The sequence below is a fragment of the Acipenser ruthenus genome, chromosome 41 (genome assembly GCF_902713425.1).
Source record: "Acipenser ruthenus chromosome 41, fAciRut3.2 maternal haplotype, whole genome shotgun sequence".
Taxonomy (NCBI): Eukaryota; Metazoa; Chordata; class Actinopteri; order Acipenseriformes; family Acipenseridae; genus Acipenser; species Acipenser ruthenus.
The window spans coordinates 9,349,972-9,371,533 of record NC_081229.1 but is presented as its reverse complement, the minus strand read 5'-3'; the positions used below and the strand labels follow the sequence as shown (position 1 = coordinate 9,371,533).

The 21,562-nt window shown below is 41.0% G+C and overlaps 1 protein-coding gene and 1 pseudogene across 2 annotated transcripts in view; both read left to right on the top strand.

Moving 5' to 3' along the window:
* Positions 1 to 21,562, top strand: part of LOC117968192 (zinc finger protein 271-like) — a 34,164-nt pseudogene that overhangs the window by 6,644 nt on the left and 5,958 nt on the right.
* The window catches only part of LOC131708993 (zinc finger protein 79-like), a 181,304-nt gene continuing 167,264 nt past the window's right edge, over positions 7,523 to 21,562 (top strand). For both annotated transcript variants that reach the window (XM_059010585.1, XM_059010584.1), the window contains exon 1: positions 7,523 to 7,750. The gene's annotated coding sequence lies outside the window, so the exon portion shown is untranslated. The remainder of the gene's footprint in view (positions 7,751 to 21,562) is intronic.

The following is a 21,562-nucleotide window of genomic DNA, read 5'->3' as shown; positions in this document are numbered from 1 at the left end:
TAACTTTATGATTGATATTGTAAATTCAGTACCTGCCTATGCATACACTTAAAGCACAACATACTTATTCATATAGTACGTTCCGTACAACCATAAATGTTTGTAATGCACCTTTTCCGACGGTGCTATGCTTGCTCAAGTCTGTGGAGCACGAATGGAACTTGTAATGCGTCCACTTCTTCTGCAGTAAGGATCTCACACAATTCAGCCTCCATGTTTGCTCTGTCTGTCTGTCTGTAAAATCTGTGACATCAGCTGCAGACTACGGATGCAATCGAGCTGGGTAAAAAAAGTACAAAAAAAAAAAAGTATAATGAAAGCAGCCAGAGAGGCTGTGCGTGTACCGCCCCACTTTAACCACTGACTGTATTTAAATTAATAAATGAGCTTTTTCTTTCCAGTAGCTACTAAACAGAGTCCCGTGTGCTGCCATGGACAGTGTGGAGATGGAATCTGTCCAGATTAAAGAGGAGCTCCCTGAAATTGAACTGGTCCCCATTAGAGTGGAGTTCTCTGGGCTGGCTTCCCTCCCCATTAAACAGGAGCTCTGTGAGATGCAATGTGACAGCAGCCAGCCAGAGGTCTCTGAGATTAAAGCTGAGCACAATGAATTGGAGATCCCCCAGACAGAAGAACCCCTTCCTGCTAAACAAGAACCAGGGAAGGAAGAATCCGAGGACTTCAAACCAAACATCCCTGAGCTGGAGCCTGTACGCCTGCGGGAGTGTAGCGTGGTGCTGAAGAGAATCTGCGTGAGAGAGCAAGGCGCTGGAGAGGAAGGCTCTCCCAACAGCATGCAAGGAGGTGGAAAGGAAGACGGGCGCTCCCATTCAGAATGCAGTCTAGCAGGTGAGTGACTCCCAGTAGCTGTGACATTGTCATTCTAGATTGCGTGATATCCACAGTGTGGTTGAGAGGGAGGGAGGGAGCATGTAGGTTACATTACTAGCTGTTTGTTTTTCCTGCACCACTCCAACCAGTTCAAGGCAGGACTCGCTACTGGTGAACTTCAAAAGCAGAGTCTGTATTTACACCATATTTAAATGAACAATTAAACATAAAAGGGTTTTTTTTTCTAACTTGCCACATATAAAGCACAACTTCAAAAAATGAAAAACTATAATAAATAATTAAAGAAACTAGTGTGAAAACAGGTATATGTACATACAAAACTGTAAAAATATTACAGGTTATATTCAAAATAAAAACATGTTTTGTAAAAGGCAGTCAAAATGGCAGTTCTAGGTAGAGGGGATTATAACTTTAATTTTTGCAACCCTGCCTTTCAAACGCCATCAAGGTATTTAATACATGTACAGTGCCTTGCGAAAGTATTCGGCCCCCTTGAACTTTGCGACCTTTTGCCACATTTCAGGCTTCAAACATAAAGATATGAAACTGTAATTTTTTGTGAAGAATCAACAACAAGTGGGACACAATCATGAAGTGGAACGAATTTTATTGGATATTTCAAACTTTTTTAACAAATAAAAAACTGAAAAATTGGGGTGCAAAATTATTCAGCCCCCTTAAGTTAATACTTTGTAGCGCCACCTTTTGCTGCGATTACAGCTATAAGTCGCTTGGGGTATGTCTCTATCAGTTTTGCACATCGAGAGACTGAAATTTTTGCCCATTCCTCCTTGCAAAACAGCTCGAGCTCAGTGAGGTTGGATGGAGAGCATTTGTGAACAGCAGTTTTCAGTTCTTTCCACAGATTCTCGATTGGATTCAGGTCTGGACTTTGACTTGGCCATTCTAACACCTGGATATGTTTATTTGTGAACCATTCCATTGTAGATTTTGCTTTATGTTTTGGATCATTGTCTTGTTGGAAGACAAATCTCCGTCCCAGTCTCAGGTCTTTTGCAGACTCCATCAGGTTTTCTTCCAGAATGGTCCTGTATTTGGCTCCATCCATCTTCCCATCAATTTTAACCATCTTCCCTGTCCCTGCTGAAGAAAAGCAGGCCCAAACCATGATGCTGCCACCACCATGTTTGACAGTGGGGATGGTGTGTTCAGGGTGATGAGCTGTGTTGCTTTTACGCCAAACATAACGTTTTGCATTGTTGCCAAAAAGTTCGATTTTGGTTTCATCTGACCAGAGCACCTTCTTCCACATGTTTGGTGTGTCTCCCAGGTGGCTTGTGGCAAACTGTAAACGACACTTTTTATGGATATCTTTAAGAAATGGCTTTCTTCTTGCCACTCTTCCATAAAGGCCAGATTTGTGCAGTATACGACTGATTGTTGTCCTATGGACAGAGTCTCCCACCTCAGCTGTAGATCTCTGCAGTTCATCCAGAGTGATCATGGGCCTCTTGGCTGCATCTCTGATCAGTCCTCTCCTTGTATGAGCTGAAAGTTTAGAGGGACGGCCAGGTCTTGGTAGATTTGCAGTGGTCTGATACTCCTTCCATTTCAATATTATCGTTTGCACAGTGCTCCTTGGGATGTTTAAAGCTTGGGAAATCTTTTTGTATCCAAATCCGGCTTTAAACTTCTCCACAACAGTATCTCGGACCTGCCTGGTGTGTTCCTTGTTCTTCATGATGCTCTCTGCGCTTTAAACGGACCTCTGAGACTATCACAGTGCAGGTGCATTTATACGGAGACTTGATTACACACAGGTGGATTCTATTTATCATCATTAGTCATTTAGGTCAACATTGGATCATTCAGAGATCCTCACTGAACTTCTGGAGAGAGTTTGCTGCACTGAAAGTAAAGGGGCTGAATAATTTTGCACGCCCAATTTTTCAGTTTTTTATTTGTTAAAAAAGTTTGAAATATCCAATAAATTTCGTTCCACTTCATGATTGTGTCCCACTTGTTGTTGATTCTTCACAAAAAATTACAGTTTCATATCTTTATGTTTGAAGCCTGAAATGTGGCAAAAGGTTGCAAAGTTCAAGGGGGCCGAATACTTTCGCAAGGCACTGTATTTAGGAAAAGTAAGGAATGGACAACCGCGTATCTTCCACATACGCAGAGTAATTTAAATGAAGTGAAAACCGTCAAAATGACTGTCGTGGCGGTTCTAGTGTTAATCCACTCCTCCACCCAGCCACATGCCTGAAGCCCACAAGCAGTCCCTCTTACTTTCTTTCCTGTTCATATTTTCCAGGTTCCAGTCCAGCAGCTAAAGCGAGGGCGGGCGGTGGAGAATATCCTGACTGTGGGAAAGGTTTAACCCAGTTAGGAAACCTGAAAGCACACCAGCAAACTCACACAGGAGAGAAATCGTATTGCTGTTCTCATTGTGGGAAGAGTTTCAGTCGGTCAGACAGCCTTGTTTCACACCAGCGAATTCACACAGGAGAAAAACCGTATTGTTGCTCTGACTGTGGGAAGAGTTTCAGTAGGTCATACAGCCTTGTTTCACACCAGCGAATTCACACAGGAGAGAAACCATATTGCTGCTCTTACTGTGGGAAGAGTTTCAGTCAGTCAAGGGACCTGAAAACACACCAGCGAATTCACACAGGAGAGAAACCGTATCGCTGCTCTGACTGTGGGAAGAGTTTCAGTGACTCGGGAAACATGAAAAAACACCAGCAAATTCACACAGGAGAGAAACCGTATTTCTGCTCTGACTGTGGGAAGAGTTTCAGTCGGTCAGACAGCCTTATTTCACACCAGCGAGTTCACACAGGAGAGAAACCGTATCGCTGCTCTGACTGTGGGAAGAGTTTCAGTCATTCCGGACAGCTTGTTTCACACCAGCGAACTCACACCGGAGAGAAACCGTATCGCTGCTCTGACTGTGGGAAGAGTTTCAGTCGGTCAGACAGCCTTGTTTCACACCAGCGAATTCACACAGGAGAGAAACCGTATTTCTGCTCTGTCTGTGGGAAGAGTTTCAGTCGGTCAAACAGCCTTGTTTCACACCAGCGAATTCACAGAGGAGAGAAACCGTATCGCTGCTCTGACTGTGGGAAGAGTTTCCGCATTAAACAAGGCCTTCAAAACCACCAGCGAGTTCACAAAGGAGAGGAACCTTAAAGACTGTGTTCTAGGGACGTGGTTTTGGTACATTTTTATGAACGTTTAAATGCTATGCAGTGTCAACGTTTAAACATTTAAACCACATCTATACACACACACACTTTATATTACTGACAGGCCTGGTTAATATTTTCTAAGCAAAGAAATCCTAAATAAGCAAATAACATTTTAACATCGCAAAGACTTAACTACAAAGAGTACACACCAAAGTATATATTGAAATATTTATCTTTTAAAAGTCCTCTTCATTCAAACAATTGTAACTGAAGTTGTCAGTGGAGATGGAACTATATGCACATTCAACACATTTTTGGATAGTATGTATTTAGAATAGTTTGTTTCTTAAAGATTCATTAACAAAAAAAAAGCAAGCTATTCAGTTTGTGTATTTTATAAGTAACTTTGCCCAAAATGATATGGTTATTATTTTTGAAAATGGTTTAGATTTGGTGAGAAATGTTTCGTTGTACGCCCCATTACCAGCACACTGTAATGCTGGGGTTCGGATATGGTGATGAAGTAACTCTTAAATCAATGATTCAGCTGGATGCAGACAGCTTCCAATCCTCCAGTGTTATTAGTGAGGCTCACACCTTCATGTATGCATTGTTTACCAACCTCTCAACTCCCTGCATGCTTTATCAACAAAGCTTATTGAATTCAAGACACTTCAATAACTTTATTCAATTACCAGACAAACATGAATACTGCAAAGCAAGTTTCAAGTTAACAGGAGACTTTAACCAATTGATTTATTTAACAGGAAAAGTGTTTTATTGATTATAATTATTTTATTAATCTTAATACCAATGCTGTTTTATTATTGTATTTATTTACACAAATTATTAATTTTGTAAATATAAATGTTAACATTTAATTAATTACTGGTCCTGAATCTATTGGTCCTTAACAATAACTAACAGTCTTACCACACCACCGAGCTGTTGTTTGTTTCAGCCCTCCCCATTCACAAGGCGCTCCAATGACTCTGTCGTACCCCATGAGTCCACAAATCCTGGGCCAACAAACTCGCTAGTATTCTCTTTGGATACACAACAGTCTTAGCTAAAGAAAATTGAGTCCTTCGAGTTCGTACGACCCACGACCGCCATCGGACGAGCCTTACCCCGATGGTGTTTTTATAATGGGATTTGCCATAGGGAAGGGGGTGGTCTCTTATCGTACCCGTATCTCCACAACCCCTGGGCCAACGAACTCAGACTGAAAATGTGTAAATTTGTTGAAAATGTACCATTTGAAAACGGGTGGCTCCCTGTGAAAGAGGGCCCCCAGACATGACCCTAGGAAGTTCAACCCGGTTTCTCGGCCCCAGGGTCATGGAGATATGACCCCGAAAAGGGTAGTTTTTGGACATTTTTGACAGGGTGTATCTCGGGTTCTGTGGGGGTTAGGAACTTGATTTTTTTTTTGCGGCGGGGCCCCATGGGACCCCACACAAGGAGTCACCATTATCATGGTTCAGATGCCAGGACGGCTTGGCAAAGTGAATTTTTTCGTCATGACATGAGTTTTTGGGTGAACCACCACACCGTTTTAGGGGGTGGTCAGGGGTGCTCCCCTGAGTCTATATCACTTTGAATGGTGGTTCTATGTGCTCGGGTTCGAGAGATATGCCTGAAAATGTGTTTTTTAACACTGCCATAGACATGAATGGGGCAGAATACCCGAAAATATATTTTGCAAAGAATTGCATGGTGGTGTGTGCGTGCAGGGGTTGCATGGTGGTGTGTGCATGTAGGGGTTGCATGGTGGTGTGTGCGTGCAGGGGTTGCATGGTGGTGTGTGCATGTAGGGGTTGCATGGTGGTGTGTGCGTGCAGGGGTTGCATGGTGGTGTGTGCGTGCAGGGGTTGCATGGTGGTGTGTGTGTGCAGGGGTTGCACGGTGGTGTGTGCGTGCAGGGGTTGCATGGTGGGTGTGTGCGTGCAGGGGTTGCATGGTGGTGTGCGCGTGCAGGGGTAGCACGGTGGTGTGTGCGTGCAGGGGTTGCATGGTGGTGTGTGAGTGCAGGGGTTGCATGGTGGTGTGTGCGTGCAGGGGTTGCATGGTGGGTGTGTGCGTGCAGGGGTTGCATGGTGGGTGTGTGCGTGCAGGGGTTGCATGGTGGTGTGTGCGTGCAGGGGTTGCATGGTGGTGTGTGCGTGCAGGGGTTGCATGGTGGTGTGTGCGTGCAGGGGTTGCATGGTGGTGTGTGCGTGCAGGGGTTGCATGGTGGTGTGTGCGTGCAGGGGTTGCATGGTGGTGTGTGCGTGCAGGGGTTGCATGGTGTTGTGTGCGTGCAGGGGTTGCATGGTGGTGTGTGCGTGCAGGGGTTGCATGGTGGGTGTATGCGTGTAGGGGTTGCATGGTGGTACACGTGTGTGGAGGAGAATTGGAGTTCAGGTTTTGTGCAAAAGAGGGGCGGGGAAAAGACTGGGAAGGGTAGGGTAAAAGAAAAATTACTACAATCATTTATTTTCACTGTCGACTCCCAGCCTCCTTACCCTCACTTTATGATTTTATTTTGTGATTATTTAATTATTGTCAAATAAACGGCCTTCATCTACTCACAGTTGCAGTCTCATTTCTGTCCAAAACGAACCTGAAACACTACAATATATTGATGGACGTTACATAAGAAAATTAGATGTCCTTTTTTCGGAATACCATGTTCCTTCCCAAAAATGTGTTTTAATATTAGCCTTTAAGAAGGAAAACGACTGCTTTAATTAATTTTCATGTATCTGTTTCAGTGCAATGTAGTTTCTTCACGTAATAAGAAATACGGTTTTTTTTAACAATTACATTTTATTTGTTTTTTCATAAAAAAAAAAGATTTCTGGGGAGAGTAAAAAACACATTAACTTTGATTCATGTACTAAGGGTTACTCTCAAATGAATTCACGATCCAGTTTAAGGTAAACTGCATGGATGACTTAGAAACTCGGCTGTCAGCTGAGTCCCCAAAACTGGGCTGAATTCGAAAATGCAAAGCGGCCCAGAATTTGGGACGTTATCTAAAAACCAAAGCGGCCCAGAATTTGCGACGTAAATGAAAACAGGGGCAGTGTATATGTAAAACTGTGATTACATTAGAGATAAACTAATGTATCCTCTAACAAAACTGCAATAGTGTATACATTTTATATTAAAATATATCGCAAAAACGATTATAGATATATGCTACTTGAAAGAAAAAAGTACACCACCACAGAAAGCCAATTCTTACATTCGTGCATAACATGATCATTCATATAAAGTAATTCCTCATAGTTTGTTCTATCAGTACAGTGTAATACCACATTATATTTTAATGGTAAGGTTGTGGAAAGCAGATCACTCTCTCTCTCTGATCACAATGTTAAAAATGCCTGCACGCTTTTCCACGCGTGTGACGACACATTCATGTGACAGACATGGACCAATCAAAACGCGAGACTGTTATGGAGGTCCATCCCAGAGAGCGGGTCTGTGTCACACCTCACCAAAGCTGCCCACGCTGCGTCTGCACAGACCGTGACGTCACGCGCGCACTCCCGTCTGCAATCTAGCCGGCGCAAAGGTGTCGTGAGCGCGCCCGCTGTATTACATCGCGGAGTGCAGCGCGGTCACGTGACGTGTTCTCTGCTGGCATTTCAGAGACACAACATCGTTTTAAAATAAAGACTGAGCCACGCAGAGTTGTTTTTTAGTTCAGTTAAACGGTATTGCATACCGGTTTGTAAGGCGTGGATGATAAAGTAAGTTACATTTATTATTATTTAAATTGAAGTTGAATTGTTTGCGACGCCCGGGTGAGGCAGATCCAGACTTTGTTCAGTAAACACGCAAGAAGGCATGGCAGGATCAACAAGACCGAGTTCAATTTAAAATGTAACAAACTAAACGCGTACCGCGGAAATCAATACAAAATCAGGTGACCATGTTGTTCTGTTTAATATTATTGTTAACATACTTGTGTCCGAGTTCATTTTTTGAGGTGATGTTAAACTACCGATATGCCATACAGGGTGTACACTGATAAACGAGAGACGCGTAAACTGACTATACTAACTATATATAGTATATGTAATGTGTGGTGCGGTACATGTGCGAATAAAGGAGAATATGCGCATTAACTCGAAGCCTTGGAGAATGTGTGTAAATATCGTAAAACAGCAGAATTCTCCACATTGGCTTGTGAATGTGCACGTCATCCAACCCTCCTTGGAGACTGTGTGTGTGTCACTGTGTGTGTGTTGTTTTTGCTTTTAAACCACAGTGCATGCGTGAAGCCTGCTTCATTTAAAGCACAGTGCATGCGTGAAGCCTGCTTCATTTAAAGCACAGTGCATGCGTGAAGCCTGCTTCATTTAGAGCACAGTGCATGCGTGAAGCCTGCTTCATTTAAAGCACAGTGCATGCGTGAAGCCTGCTTCATTTACAGCACAGTGCATGCGTGAAGCCTGCTTCATTTAAAGCACAGTGCATGCGTGAAGCCTGCTTCATTTAAAGCACAGTGCATGCGTGAAGCCTGCTTCATTTAAAGCACAGTGCATGCGTGAAGCCTGCTTCATTTAAAGCACAGTGCATGCGTGAAGCCTGCTTCATTTAAAGCACAGTGCATGCGTGAAGCCTGCTTCATTTACACCACAGTGCATGCGTGAAGCCTGCTTCATTTAAAGAACAGTGCATGCGTGAAGCCTGCTTCATTTAAACCACAGTGCATGCGTGAAGCCTGCTTCATTTAAAGCACAGTGCATGCGTGAAGCCTGCTTCATTTACACCACAGTGCATGCGTGAAGCCTGCTTCATTTACACCACAGTGCATGCGTGAAGCCTGCTTCATTTACACCACAGTGCATGCGTGAAGCCTGCTTCATTTAAAGCACAGTGCATGCGTGAAGCCTGCTTCATTTACAGCACAGTGCATGCGTGAAGCCTGCTTCATTTAAAGCACAGTGCATGCGTGAAGCCTGTTTCATTTACAGCACAGTGCATGCGTGAAGCCTGCTTCATTTAAAGCACAGTGCATGCGTGAAGCCTGCTTCATTTAAAGCACAGTGCATGCGTGAAGCCTGCTTCATTTACACCACAGTGCATGCGTGAAGCCTGCTTCATTTAAAGCACAGTGCATGCGTGAAGCCTGCTTCATTTACAGCACAGTGCATGCGTGAAGCCTGCTTCATTTACAGCACAGTGCATGCGTGAAGCCTATACGTATTTCAAACATGTATGAGGGCTTAATGTAAATGTAACGTTTGCTAACTAACTAGGCTAACGTTAGCTAGCCAGCTAACAGTAATGTTTTCATTTTTTTCCACGGAACACCACTGTTCCGTGGAACATCGGTTGAGAAACACTAGTCTAGAAGACTATACTTGACCTTTGACCCATATTTGACTCCTGTGACCCAGACCACTTTCAAACAAAATGTCTCATTTTAAATCTCTCATGGTTTGTAGGCACTTTTAACAAATCTGTCTCTGTGAAGATTTACAATCTTCCTTCACCAACGGCAGCACCAACCAAGTGAGCGACACAAATAATCTTCGACTCTGACAGCAACGAAAAAAATACGTTAGTTTTATTGTTGTCCTGTGGGTACTGTGTAGCTTCACCACAGCCTCCTTCGAAAGCCTCTTCCCTGTCAGAGACAACGTTTAAAAAAAAAAAAAACTGGACACCTGTAATGCACACTGTGTGGAATGGCTACATTGTGTGAACAAGTAAAATCCTCTGGTATTAAAGTTATTACAAGAAATCCTGTGTCCCTTCAATAGTAAAGCCAGCCCTGCTATTCAGGCCAGATTTTGCCGGCCCCTTGAATGGCATTATTAGCCCTGTATTTAAATAAATAATTCCTTGTTTTTTCCAGCAGCTACTAAACAGAATCCTGTGTGCTGCCATGGACAGTGTGAAGATGGAATCTGTCCAGATTAAAGAGGAGCTCCCTGAACTTGAACTTGTCCCCTTTACACTGGAGTCCTTTGGGATGGCTTCCCTCCTCATTGAACAGCTCTGTGAGATGAAATCTGACAGCAGTCAGACAGAGGTCTGTGAGATTAAAGCTGAGCACAATGAACAGCAGATCCCCCAGACAGAAGAATCCCTTCATGTTAAACAAGGAGAGGTGCTGGAAACTGACCGTATTAAACAGGAGCCCCCTGAAGTAGAGTTTGAGCACATGGAACCAGTGAAGGAAGAATCCGAGGACTTCAAACCAAACATCCCTGAGCTGGAGCCTGTACGCCTGCGGGAGTGTAGCGTGGTGCTGGAGAGAATCTGCGTGAGAGAGCAAGGCGCTGGAGAGGAAGGCTCTCCCAACAGCACGCAAGGAGGTGGAAAGGAAGACGGGCGCTCCCATTCAGAATGCAGTCTAGCAGGTGAGTGACTCCCAGTAGCTGTGACATTGTCATTCTCGATTGCGTGAAATCCACAGTGTGGTTGAGAGGGAGGGAGGGAGCATGTAGGCTAGATTACTAGCTGTTTTTTTTTGCTGTACCACTCCAACCAGTTCAAGATAGGACTCACTACTGGTGAACTTCAGATACAGATATAATGTTGCCATTGCTCTGGGAGGGGGGGGGATTATACAAAGGGGGAGAAACACTAAAGTACTGTATAGATCATTATAAATGTTCAGTGTAATGCTATTGAAAAATATATAATTGATATAATTGTAGCGTGTGTTAGAGGAAATAGACCTGAAACATTACAGGAGGTCTTTGAAGGCAGATTTTGATCCCAGGGCTCGGTTTCACCAGCATCAGTCTTTACTGACTCTGCTTTTACACACAAAGTAAAGACTTCCAGTTTAACCTTGCTTTTTTAAAGTGGTGCAAGCCCCACAGCTGAAATTCACATGCTTTAACCCTTTAAGGACCAAGCATGGACCCAGGACCCGTTTTTTTGGCTGTAGTGAAGTCTCTTTTTATAAAAAAAAAACTATGAAGTATTTTAACGTTAAGTAATTTTATTATGTATGCTGCTTAGTTACATGTATAAAAACATGTTATTCGATGACCTGAGGGACCTTGCAATACTTCCTGAAAGTGATGTTGAAAAATATTGATGTTTGGTCAAATTACAAGACGTTGTTTCACCTGAGTGATTGCAATGACATCATACACGCTTATTCACAGGGTCTTTATTAGCAGTAATGGACACTATCGATTTTTATATTCTCAAAATAAATATTTATAAACAAACTAATCATTCTTCATTCCATTATTATCCGTAATAAGGAAAAAAAAAATCCGATTAAACGTTGTAAAAACATATATTTTAAAACGTGAGGCAGAATAAATGTTCTAATATAACGATGTCAGATATCTCGGATTTAGTGTTCCCATCGTTTTCTTGGCTGTAAACAAGTTCTTGTGTCATGTTTTGTTTCTGCCTGCTGCTGAAAATGTCTCCGGCCTTTAAAAATGAAATGCCCGTCTCAGTGATGTCACACGAAAAAAAGACAGCAAGCAGGGCAGTGGAATCCAGTCCCTTCCCTGTCCAATGATGTGCGTTAACCAGCTGTACTGAAGTGCGGTGGCCCAGCAAGACAAAGAAACGAAATGAAGTGGCTTTTTTTTTTTCTTTTTTTAATTTTGTCATGTTTACCCGGTCACAGACCAAGAATAACACTTCAGTTTGATCATGTACCCACAAACTCTAAGCCTACAAGCAGCCCCTCTTACTTTCTTTCCTGTTCATATTTTCCAGGTTCCAGTCCAGCAGCTAAAGCGAGGGCGGGCGGTGGAGAACATCCTGACTGTGGGAAAGATTTCACCCAGTTAGAGCATTTTAAAACACACCAGCGAACTGATGCAGAAAAGAAACCATATCGCTGCACTTGGTGTGAGAAGAGTTTCAGGTCGTCAACCAGCCTTGTTTTACACCAGAGAATTCACACAGGAGAGAAACCGTATCGCTGCTCTGACTGTGGGAAGAGTTTCAGACAGTCAAGCAACCTTGTTTCACACCAGAGAATTCACAGAGGAGAGAAACCGTATCGCTGCTCTGACTGTGGGAAGAGTTTCAGTCAGTCAAACAACCTTGTTTCACACCAGAGAACTCACAGAGGAGAGAAACCGTATCGCTGCTCTGACTGTGGGAAGAGTTTCAGTCAGTCAAACAACCTTGTTTCACACCAGAGAACTCACAGAGGAGAGAAACCGTATCGCTGCTCTGACTGTGGAAAGAGTTTCAGTCAGTCAAACAACCTTGTTGTCCACCGGCGAACTCACACAGGAGAGAAACCGTATTTCTGCTCTGACTGTGGGAAGAGTTTTAGTCGGTCAGACAGCCTTATTTCACACCAGCAAATTCACAGAGGAAAGAAACCGTATCGCTGCTCTGACTGTGGGAAGAGTTTCAGTCAGTCAACCAACCTTGTTTCACACCAGCAAATTCACAGAGGAAAGAAACCGTATCGCTGCTCTGACTGTGGGAAGAGTTTCAGGTGGTCAAGCAAACTTGTTTCACACCAGCGAATTCACAGAGCAGAGAAACTTTAGGCCAGTTCCAGACAATGCTCCAGAGGCGTGCCGGACTCTATTGAAATTAAGCACTCGATAGAGCTGCACTTCATTAAATTCAATGAACCAATTGGCTTCATACTCGCTCCTGTCAAACATTTGTCTTATTGTTAAAAAATAATAATAAATATTATATGAATATTTATATATGAAATATATTATATAAATATTATATTAATTAATCCATTATTTGATTCTGTAAAGGTGTATGACTGCATAAAAACACATTAAGCACCCAAACTCTGAAAACGGTAAATCGTAGCAAAGGACACACAGAACCCCATTTTTACATTAATGTAAATTAAGAACATGCAATCCTGAAAAACTGTTACAATATATGTTCATTCACACCCAGTTTGCAATGAGCTGTCTGGCTCTACCTCTATTGGAGATGTGCATCGCTGCTCCTCCGTGGGCTCTGCCATGATTGATGCGGGCGGGTGATTAGCGTAGCATTGTGGGATACACAATACTGTTTAGCATTATTATTATTATTATTATTATTTATTAGCAGATGCCCTTATCCAGGCTGACTTACAATTGTTACAAGATATCACATTATTTTTACATACAATTACCCATTTATACAGTTGGGTTTTTACTGGAGCAATCTAGGTAAAGTACCTTGCTCAAGGGTACAGCAGCAGTGTCCCCCACCTGGGATTGAACCCACGACCCTCCAGTCAGGAGTCCAGAGCCCTAACCACTACTCCACACTGCTGCCCATGTCATTTGTATATAATTTGTGTACATTAGCATTAATTGCAGGTTAGTTCAGTTCCCCGCTGGAGCTCCTTATGACCCCGAGGTGCAGCACAGTGGCTCGGAGCGGCAGAGGAAGGGCATAATGTTGGGTCATGAAGGGCAAGGCAATGCTGCCTTTGTTGGGTGTGAACATTTCAGGGGCACCAAGGCAGTTCTAGGGGGCAGAAAGGCGCCAAGGCGATTTCATACTCATTCATAAAACAACAAAAAAGAAATACAGAGAGCCTACTATGTTGATGAAATAGTAATTCACACAAACACAAGTCTTATTATTTATTTCTTAGCAGACGCCCTTATCCAGGGCGACTTACAATTGTTACAAGATATCATATTATTTTGTACATACAATTGCCCATTTATACAGCTGGGTTTTTACTGGAGCAATCTAGGTAAAGTACCTTGCTCAAGGGTACAGCAGCAGTGTCCCCCACCTGGGATTGAACCCACGACCCTCCAGTCAAGAGTCCAGAGCCCTAACCACTACTCCACAAATCAATGTTTTCTGAGTGAGCCGCACACTAATTGTTACAAAAATAATGTATAGGTCATTTTTCCATTGTAAAAATCAAATGGTATAAAAAATCTAATTTAAGAAACTTTCATAATGAAAATATTCAACAGGTAATTTTGCAAAGAATAAATACTCTTACTAAACTCAGTCACACCCCACTAACTAATACATAGTTTAGACTAGAGGCTCAGATGCATCCTCAGTGATGCAACAGCACTGTAAGCGATGTCAGTGAAGGGAAAGGGAAAAAAAGACAGATTTTCAGGCAAACCGTCTGAAGATTTTCCCATGGCTAGAGTTTAATAACGATAGAGGTCAAATGAGTTGTTCAGTCTGCAGTGGAGTTTGCTAACCGCTGTTACCAAACCTGTACAAACAACACAGCTTTGAAGAAAAAAAAAAATCGAAATAGTAACTTTGTCAGGCAATGGAGAGTGCTGTGCATCACAATGATGAGCAGCTGGATGCACATAATGATAGATGTTTACGTTTCAGAGACTTTATATAGTTTCACAGTTATTGAAATTCACAGTTGCAATTAAGGATTTGCAGTTTTGTCATGGTGCATTGCTGGACACTCGATTCAGGAAGAAAAAACTAAACCAACAAACACAGTATGCTGTTTTTAAGCATCCACATTCTAACCCCTTTCGTGAAAGCAAAACTAATGATCTAACTATTGTGTGGTAATTTTTAGCGTTGGTGTTTTGGTGGCAATAATACCGAATTACAAAACAGCAACGGTCACTGAAATGTCTATAAATGATCGATTTATGTACACTGAAGTCATGAAAGGGGTTAGTTAGAATGTGTATTGCAGAGCTGCATTTTAAAGTATTGCAATATCATGCCCGTTCTGTCAGAATTCAATTTCACTGTGTCTAACTCATCCTTTCTGCCGTACTTGACAAGTGGAAACTGACTATTATTATTATTATTATTATTATTATTATTATTATCTGGGACGAATTGCACCCATTGCTTTCCTGATCATCATGTAAATCCTAGAACACTTCGCTGCTGATTTAGACAGCTCTTCTTCCTTGATGACTTTACTCCTATAAGAAACTGTCCACATGTCCCCTCGCCCCCTCCAGTATTGAATGCAACCCTGTCATGTGACCCGTTCCCGTGGTAACAGCTTCAGTGACGTATGAAGTGGAGCCTGCAGTTATGTCATCGATGCAGGATCGGCGCGGGGGTGTCAGGCTCTTTGTTTATTAAATGAACAGGCAAGCCGGCATCAACAAGACCGAGTCCATTTAAAATATAACAATTAAACTAAAAAGGGGCCGGGATATCAATCGAAATTAAGGTAACGATGTGTTTTTTTTATTTTTAATGACAACGTAGTTGAGGCCGAGTTCCTTGTTTTATGTGCAGGCAAATAAATAGCGGGCGATATACCAGAGTGTGTGAATAATTATATATAATATTACAAATTATACACACACGTGAATAAATGAGGGTTCCTGTGTAAAATCGATCAATCATTAGATTAACCGGTACATGTGTAGGTTTACCAGCTCAGCGGTCACTTTATTAAATATCTAAGGAGATGGTAGATCGAGCTCTCATACTTGAGGTAACTGTCTGCCATCAATTCACAAAACCAAACCAAACCGCACTCTGCTAACCTGCGTGCACCTCGGTGAGGCGTCCAGTTTAGTGGGTTTTTTTCCAAGTGGGTTTAATTTAATAAATCACACTTGGTAGCGGCACGAGTTTTGCTGAAGAGATGTCGTTGTTACCTTACCTAATGTTTAAATTGATTTAAAATGAAATCGGGAAAAGACAAGGGGGATACAATCTTAAGAAATAAAAGCATACATCTCTCTAATCATGTCTGTATATAGGACAAAACATGAATACAGGGTCTCTGCTAAACACATTGATGATAATAATAATAATAATAATAATAATAATAATAATAATAATAATAATGATGCAGGAAGGGATGCAGAGATTTCAACAACAAACAAAAAAAATAGGTTATTATTAACAGTTTTTACCTAACTTAAACATATCTAAAATTAAAATATATAAAAAATGATTTAAAACGTGTAGAAATGCTTTTTTATGCACCAAATCCTGCTACCCTTTCCTTCTCGGCGCCCATCTTGGATTTAAGTGTTGCACTCTACTGACTTTAGCTTTATGAATTAAAAAAAATAAAATTAAAAAAATTAAAAAATTAAAAACAAATTAAAGAAAAAGTTTACGCTAAGCTTGGTCGTGTTTTTCAATTGAAAGTTAGTTTTCCTTTTAATGCAACAGCCTGCCCCTAAAAACGCATCTCTCCCATTTGTCAGGACTGCCCAGAAGGCGTGGCACCTACAGACACGTGTCTGTGCAGTAAATCTGTACTGAAAAAAATGGTTAGGGGTCATTTTTAAATGCAAGGGTTTTGTTTATAATGTATCGCAACATAACATATTATAGCTTGTTTAAAAGCGTTTTTATTTGTCTGTTAAGAAATTATAACTATTCCAGTTTTGCAGTATGTGTTATAGTGTTTGTTTAGGGTTCAAAAGTCATCATAACAATGTGTTACATGTTAAGAATTTGTAAAGAGTGCATTTGCCACTGAAAAGGCAGGTAATGTGATTATTTGTATATAAATAAAGTGTTTAGCATTTTTAATTTATTAATATGTTAATCTAATTTACAATTGTGTAAATTGTTACACAATTGCAACTTTGTAATTTCTATAAAGTTGATATATTTAAAGCATAATATGTAATTTGGTATCATGGTATTTGTTGCCGTTGAGTAGTTTAAAACAACAATGGTTAAAATAAATAAGTATTTAATTAATATGCAAATGACCACTTTGCGACATTTTGTTACATTCGAAATGCATATTTTGCACTATCAGGAAAACAGGTTTGGCCGTGATGCGTCGTTTTGAGATCACTACGAGAAAGTACTAGGAGCAAAAATAAATTACATTGCACATGTTATGTCTTCTTAAGTTACTATATTATACTGAAAATGTGTGTTTTAGATTTAATTTAATGTTTTTATTCATTTTCTACCAGTTTGAATGTGCCTGAGACCTTTTTTTTTCAGAAATGGCAGTTTTTAAAGGGAAATAAAACAAAAACCGTCAAAGTATGAGTATGATGAATGTTATTTATGTTTACCGGAGTATTTATACTTCTACAAAATACAGAAAGATGGTGCTTAACTGATTTGTATTTAATTGTACAACGAGTTGAAAACTGCCAAGTTCATGAGTATCACAGAGCAGCTCTGAGCAGCGTTGGCCATAGAGGCAGGATCGCCAGGTGCGAATGCAACCCTGTCATGTGACCCGTTCCCGTGGTAACAGCTTCAGTGACGTATGAAGTGGAGCCTGCAGTTATGTCATCGATGCAGGATCGGCGCGGGGGTGTCAGGCTCTTTGTTTATTAAATGAACAGGCAAGCCGGCATCAACAAGACCGAGTCCATTTAAAATATAACAATTAAACTAAAAAGGGGCCGGGATATCAATCGAAATTAAGGTAACGATGTTTTTTTTTTTTTTTTTTAATGACAACGTAGTTGAGGCCGAGTTCCTCTTTTATGTGCAGGCAAATAAATAGCGGGCGATATACCAGAGTGTGTGAATAATTAATTATAATATTACAAATTATACACACACGTGAATAAATGAGGGTTCCTGTGTAAAATCGATCAATCATTAGATTAACCGGTACATGTGTAGGTTTACCGGCTCAGCGGTCACTTTATAAAATATCTAAGGAGATGGTAGATCGAGCTCTCATACTTGAGGTAACTGTCTGGCATCAATTCACAAAACAAACCAAACCGCACTCTGCTAACCTGCGTGCACCTCGGCGAGGCGATGAGTTTAGTGGGGTTTTTTTTTCTAAGTGGGTTTAATTTAGTAAATCACACTTGGTAGCGGCACGAGTTTTGCTGAAGAGATGTCGTTGTTACCTTACCTAATGTTTAAATTGATTTAAAATGAAATCGGGAAAAGACAAGGGGGATACAATCTTAAGAAATAAAAGCATACATCTCTCTAATCATGTCTGTACGTAACAGATGTTCCAGAAATCTTTTTTTCCATTAAGCTCTATGACGTTCCTTCTGAATTCACCTCAAATGCTGTCGCGTTAATTACCATCTCCTCAGTTAATTTATGCATTGACCGCTGAGCTGGTAAATCTACACGTTTACTGGCCGATCTAGATTTACACATGAATCTATCTATCTATCTATCTATCTATCTATCTATCTATCTATCTATCTATCTATCTATCTATCTATCTATCTATCTATCTCTCTATCTATCTATCTATAAAATTAGGAGTGGGCAACGATATGGACATTGAATATTGTTATCATGCAAAATACAGAATATAATAAGTAAGTCGCCCTGGATAAGGGCGTCTGCTAATAAATAAATAATAATAATTTAATAAATAAATGAAATATGTATCAAGTTTTTGTGTTATTTGTTCATTCAGGGTCCCGTTTATCTAATATTAGGTTTTGGTTGAAGATCTGATAACATTTAGTGTCAAATATGCAAAAATGTGTAAAATCAGACAGTGGGCAAATACTTTTTCACGGCACTGTATATAACTGTTACAAATCAGAAGCAAATGTTATTAGAGGTTGCACAGAAGAAATCCACAGTGAATAATCTATGAAATTAATAAATTGTGTAATCCTATGGTATTCAAAATTATTGCAAGAAATTATCTTCCCTTTCAATAGTAAGGCCACCTCTGCTATTAAAGCCAGATTTTGTCGGCCTCTTGAATGACCTTAATAGCCCTGTATCTAAATAAATAAATGCTTGTTTTTTTGGCAGCTATTAAACAGAGTCCTGTGTGCTGCCATGGACAGTGTGAAGATGGAATCTGTCCAGATTAAAAAGGAGCTCCCTGATGAACCTGTCCCCAGAGAGGAGTTCTCTGGGCTGGCTTCCCTCCCCATTAAACAGGAGGTCTGTGAGGTGCAATGCAACTGCTGTCTGATGGAGGTCTCTGAGATTAAAGCTGAGCACAATGAACTGGAGATCTCTCGTACAGAAGAACCCCTTACTGCTAAACAAGAGGTGCTGAAAACTGATCGTATTAAACAGGAGTTTCCTGAAGTAGAGTTTGACCACATGGAACCAGGGAAGAAAGAATCCGAGCTGGAGCGTGTACGCCTGCGGGAGTGTAGCGTGGTGCTGAAGAGAATCTGCGTGAGAGAGCAAGGCGCTGGAAAGGAAGGCTCTCCCAACAGCACGCAAGGAGATGGAAAGGAAGACGGGCGCTCCCATTCAGAATGCAGTCTAGCAGGTGAGTGACTCCCAGTAGCTGTGACATTGTCATTCTAGATTGCGTGATATCCACAGTGTGGTTGAGAGGGAGGGAGGGAGCATGTAGGTTACATTACTAGCTGTTTGTTTTCCGTGGACAAGTCCAACCAGTTCAATATAGGACTCACTACTTGAGATATAGATAGAATGTTGCCATTGCTCTGGTCTGGGGGGGTATTATACCAAGAGGGAGAAACACTAAAGGACTGGATATATGATTATACATGTTCAGTGTAACAATATATGGATATTATTGTAAATGTGTAATGCTATTGAAAAAGATGTAATTGTAGCGTGTGTTAGGGGGAAATAGACCTGAAACATTACAGGAGAACTCTGAAGGCAGATTTTGATCCCAGGGCTCGGTTTCACCAGCATCAGTCTTTACTGACTGCTTTTACATATAAAGCGGAGATGCCAACGGCTGCGATTTGGCTGAAGCAGATACTATTTTGGAGGTACGGCGCTACATCAAAGGGGTATAATACTGTGACTTGTATTAAATAAATGATGGGTACTCCCTGAACGTTTATTAAATCTGAAACAAACACACATTGGAAATGTGAAAAAACTCCACCTTACCAAAAGTGCCCAGCCATTTAAAGTAGAGAGATCGAAAACACAAGCCAAGTTTCAAGAAACCATTGGGGACACCTTAGCCAGCACCAAGCAAACAGGCACAACTTTCAAAGAGGTGGGGGCCAAGGTTGCCCCAATTGTTTCTACTAACTTGGCTTGTGTTTTTCATGCATTTGATCTGCTTTTATCGTGCCTGAAAAACACAAGCCAAGTTAGTTTATTATTCAAATGCTGGGGACAAAGTAGAATGTACAGATCAGTACTAAACAGTACATTTTACTAAATAAGACCGTGGAAATCGTTTAAACAAATAATTTGTCAAAGAAAAGGAGACGGTGTTGAATTCTCAAATGCTGTGCAACCCCCGTAAACAACAACACACATTCTCCCCATTCACTAACAGCGTGATCCGACCCATTCCCCTTACAATACATGGAGCACAGACAGGCAAGACAAACTGAACAGACAACAAGTCCTGCAACAAAGCAACTGTCCGGGTTGTTACAATATATTTAAAATTGTAAAGTAAAAATATATGAAAGCATGACCACCTTTATGTACAAAAATCTTCACTAATGTGTAATTGAACAAGAGCTGTTGAGTATTGATTTGTTTCTTACAGTAGTAAATGTCATTGTTTATATGATAGTGAAAAATAAATAAATATCAAGATAAATGAATATCTGTTAATTTATGTATTCATTTATTTCAATATTTATATTAATGTATTTATTTATTTGTTTCTTTTACCAACTATATAGGCTATCCTTCAGCACAGTTAATTCTCAGAAATGATGTTCCTTTTTTTGTCCAGTGGGGACCACAAATAGCGTTACTCTCATCGACCAGTATAGAGACAGGAAATCGTACGTCCTTGTGCCAATAGGGACTACAATGAGCGTTACGCTCGCAGGAAACAAACAATTTTCAGAGCTCCAGCTCAGAATCTCAGAATGAGGATGACGAAGGTAGATGATGGCTCGAACAATCTAAAAAATGTAACAAAGTTCAGAGAATTTTCAGCTGGCTGACTTAATCTTTCAAAATACTGCATGTCTGAACTAATCGTGTAGCATTAACAGTTAACACAAGGCACTTGCAAACTGAAGGTTATAGGTTCAAATCCCACGTATACCGGACCTTTTTGTTTCTTTATTATATAAAGATTTTTTTTTTTTGCAGGCGAATGTTCCATTTTAAAACAGAAATAAGTCATTTCATAGAAATGATACAGCCGTCCAAATAAGTGCTTTCCCCAGTATATTTCCATGTTGACAAAACATGTCATTAAAATCAAATGTGCTGTAACATGAATATGCGTGGATATAAGTGCCTGGGGTCTGCAAAAATCTCCCAAAAAATACGACGGGGAGAAAGAGGAGGAGGAGAGGGACGTTTTTACCTTCCTTTGGTGACTTATTTCTCTTACTGTATGACAGGTATTTCCTTTTTTTTTCGTCAGTGTTGGGATCTACAAATTAACAGTGAAATGGTGCTTTTGGCTGATTTACTTTTGCTGCGCCAATACCCTGAAAACACATAAACTATCCGTGCTCTGTAGAGCGTCGCTGGCAGTTCTCGCGCTTCACTGTAACTTGGCGTGAGAACGACCGTTCCTCTCGATTCATTATGGAAGGAAAAATATATATTCTCCTGATTGTGGAGCTGCCATAAAAAATGTGAGAAACGTCATCCCTCTGTCTGCGGTGATTACATGGCCTGTATTGTTTTTATACAGTTCTGCGGTTATGCCCCAATACAGCGCTGTGAACACGGTTTATATATTCTGCTCTCTTAAGGATAGTTCATACACCACAGGGTGGTCCGTCAGCCCCGTCGAGACTCGTGGGTTGCTTTGA